At 43.0% G+C, this 4,086-nt stretch overlaps 1 pseudogene; it reads left to right on the top strand.

The window, feature by feature from the left end:
- The first annotated feature begins 954 nt into the window (after positions 1 to 954).
- LOC112890430 lies at positions 955 to 1,505 on the top strand (annotated as a pseudogene).
- The last annotated feature ends 2,581 nt before the right edge of the window (positions 1,506 to 4,086 follow it).

Below are 4,086 nucleotides of genomic sequence, written 5' to 3'. Positions count from 1 at the left end.
TTGCTGGATTTAGCTAGACCAATTGTATCTGTGAGATGATTTGTATTGTGAGATATAAGATGTAATGTATTGTTACTCTTGGAGCCCGTCTGTTGCATCTGTGAGATGATTTGTATTGTGAGATATGAGATATAATGTATATTACTCTTGGAGCCGGGAATTAGTAATATAATGTAGGGTAGGCAAGACAAATGCGAGACGCGCCTTTCTCGCATTACTTTCCCCAGGCGGGGCTTGTCTCGGAGGTGGGAACTAATGCGAGACGTGCCACACACAGGCGCGTCTCAGATCTCAACTTGATCTAAGACGCGCCATCCAAAGGCGCGTCTGGCATTTGTCTCACCATGCGGGCGCGTCTCAGAACAGTAAAGTAAAGCGAGACACGCGCTATAGGGGCGCGTCTCGCTTTACCCTCCCCCACCCCTCGCAGCGCCGCGCCTGCATTTTTAGCGCGTCTCTCTTTCTGTAATCTGAGACGAGCCCCTAGAGGCTCGTCTCAGATTGCCTGCTCCTATTTGCTATTTTGGCGTAGTAATTTCGGGTAATCCGATAACCCATTTGATAAACCCGTATGGCACTATATTATTTTTGAGTTGGTCTTATAGGGTTTTTACCCTACTAATTATGGATTGGGTTTCAGGTCACTGGGTTGACCCAAGCAATCCTGCATCCTGAACTACGAGCCACCATCCCACGAAAATCCCAATTACCATCGTCCTCACTGCTGCATTGTTGAACCAGCCAGCCAGCCATCGAATTCCAAAATGCAGTTGAACGTGTACATGCTCAGCTGAGCTTATCTCAGCCGCAGGTTTCGCCATCTCGCGATATGTGCCAGCATTCTCTCTCCCTGTATTCCTAATGTATTCCGTTTTACGATGGGATAGTACTCCCCGGTGCGGGCCTCAATGTTTTGTTTATCCCAGCACCTGGTCGGCGTGCCTGCTCACTTGACCAGATCTGCGTGTAGACGGCTCCGCCGCCACCTGTCGCCATGCCCAGCCCCGCGCCGAGCTGCTCCCATTGCTGCCTGGAGGCGGCGCTGCTTGTGGACGGCGCACCGAGGCCCTCCCCGCCGCCGCCACGGCATCCGAGTCAGAGGTCGCCTCTTCCGTGCAGGAGCGCGCCAAGGACATCCTCGTCGTCGTCTCCGGCCTCCTCTTCGGATTCGGCTGCGGCACCCTACCGCCGCGACCATATACCTCGTCTGGTCGCTCATCGCCTCCACCTGCGCCTCCGGCTACGACGACGTCTACAGCGACGATGAGGACCAACTATCCGACTCCGAGAGCCCCAAGAAGGCCGGCTACATCATCATCCACGACGCCGAGGAGTACGGCGTCGGTAAGAACTAGGATTAGGGAGCCATCTTCGGTCTTCCTGAGAGCAACCGAAGGGTTCACAATAATATTACATGATTTACTCGGAATTAAATTATGCAGTATAAGCTGTATGCACCTATATATGTTGCGTCTCTCTGATTCTATCTATGTATGTCGTTTGGGGGAAGGAAATTGAAATTATGAATGGATACGCTGTTGATGTGTTCATACATAGTCAAATTGAAATTGCATTACCTTGTTGACTGCCACAGCTAAGCAAAATCGGGTGTTCTTTCTACAAGTCATGGTGCAATGTGTGGTTGCCTGTGCAATTTTAGATTAGAAATGTGTAGAACTTCCTCCCCTGATGGACTTAATTCGTTTGATAGTCTTTATATTTGTTTGATAGTCTCGTACGGAGTACATTGCTCCAAAGCAATCTGATTTCTGCTTCACATAGCGACACACTAATGGCAGGATCATTTCATGTTGGTATTTGTCTATGAATATGACCATGGATCCTCTGCAGTTTTCCAGATTTCTGAGAGCATTCTACTTTACCATCATCGTTAATAGAAAAACATGCAAATTGTTGATTCCACAGCTTAGCGATTTTTTGGTATGTTACAAGTTATTGATAAATATAGGGTTGTCTGGTGCAATCGTGGGTCAGTAAATATGCTGATTTTTCTCAGCTAATAGCTGCTATTTGTTTGGTAGGCTATCTATCTTTTTGGGTTGGGATAGGATACAGAATTACAGACTGAAGCAATCTAGTGTTTTATCCACACGGTGACATAGCAATGCTTGTATCATTTCTTGTTGGAACTTGTCCATGAACGTGACTGTGCAACTTCATTAAACAACAAACTGGTGTCTGCATGGTCTGCTTCAATGCCTATCTTCCTTTACTCGGAGCCTCTTGCATTGATTAATGTCATAGGCTCCACAGTGACACCTTTTTAGTTGTGTTTATGTCTTGCAAAGATTGCTAAATTAATAATCAGACATTAAGGTTCTTATCTGTATAACATGATGCCTACTGCTGGGACAACTCAACGGCTCTTAGGGCCTGTTTGTATTCTTATAGTTTATCGGAAAGTTTTGGCTTATAGTTTAAATGTGAATTATATATAAGAACCTCCTCACTCTTCTTTATTTAGGGCTGATCCGTGCTGGCAATCTGGTTTGTTGCAGCCGCTAGCTTATCTGGTGTAAATCTAGTTTTCTATTTTCAGCCTGGTGGTTTTGTACGGCTTGACTTTTTTTTTTGTCTTAGGATATGGAACTAATTGTATGTCGCATCTTTAGAAGCAAGCATTTGGTTTAATCCATTGTACTTGGGTATGTTAGCAATGCTGTTTTGGATAATCAAATGGTCTTCCTATGTATTTTTACGCCTTAAGTTTTGTACATAATTATATTGGTCTCATGGTCTCATATAAAGAGATGATTGCCTATGATATGTGAACCCTGATAGAGTGTTGTTGATCAGCGATTGTTCCGAGTCAACACTAAGCTTATCATTTTGCAGTGATGGTTGCTGTAGCAGTGTAGCATCATCTCCTGCTTGTACAGTTGTATGTTTGGATCAAGTTTTGGTTATTGGTGTTGAGATTGTACAGGGCAATCATGGAAGAATTATACCCTTGCCTACACTATTCATGTAACCATGATGCATACCTAGTAGAAATCTTCAAAGGTTGCATGTGCTGCACGGTATGATGCAGGCTTTAACAGTGGTATTGGATCAAATGCACCTTGCAAACTCTTGCATGACCCAACACCTGATAAAAGTAACAGAAATCATAATTTTGGGCTGTCTCCCAATCCAGAATAATAAAAATGCCCAAATAAGTTGGTACAACATACGAACTCAAATGGTACAAACAATCAATATCATTACAAAGGAGGTAGCATCACTTCTGAGAAATATGGAAATACTGTATGAAACAAAGCAAGATTGCTGGGATATAAGTGGTGTGCTAATAACTTTTTGAGTTTTGAGAACTTAATGAACTTTGTGGCATGCAGGTAAATAACAACTCAATAATAAATGGCAGTAGTTACTACATGAAAACACGAACTTGGAATTGACAATGGCTCACTCATGCTACTAATATTTTCAGTAGATTTACATTTGCTACTGAACATTCCAATCTGAACTTCGCGATTCATTATTCTTGATGCTTTGGAATTCTATGTATTGTCAGGTCCTGATGAAATTGGAGTTCAATATTGTGGGACATGGGTTGAATAACTGCAATATGGAGCAGGAACCAAAATAGTTACATCATTGTTTACTAGACAACTAGGGAGAAATATTATTTCTAAAATATAAAATATGGAAAACTACATTATCCACCGTATCTTATTCCCCTGCGATGCTTCCTACTGGGTAGGTTTGGGATCAGTCTCTTGGGGAACTGCTGCTCGAGCCACTCTTCTTCCCACCATATTCCTAGCATTAGTCAGGGCAAATCACGAGGAATGAAAAAACACACTTTACCCAACAATGTTATGCGGCTACTACGCAAAATTTCTTATGCATACTAGTATGCTACCTGTAGGACTAAAAAAATGCAGCTGGTAACCGTTTGATCAACAGTTTCACACAGAAAATGCACTCCAACTCTGTGGTTAAAAGTACTCAACACTACTTATGGTGATCATCAATGAAAGACTGAATCACTCACAGATAACTCATGAACATGTATTACTGTAAATTCCAAAAAAATTTATCTATTCAGAAAGGAACCAACAG

This window comes from Panicum hallii, chromosome 4, assembly GCF_002211085.1.
Source record: "Panicum hallii strain FIL2 chromosome 4, PHallii_v3.1, whole genome shotgun sequence".
Taxonomy (NCBI): Eukaryota; Viridiplantae; Streptophyta; class Magnoliopsida; order Poales; family Poaceae; genus Panicum; species Panicum hallii.
This window is presented reverse-complemented; position numbering and strand designations above follow the sequence as displayed.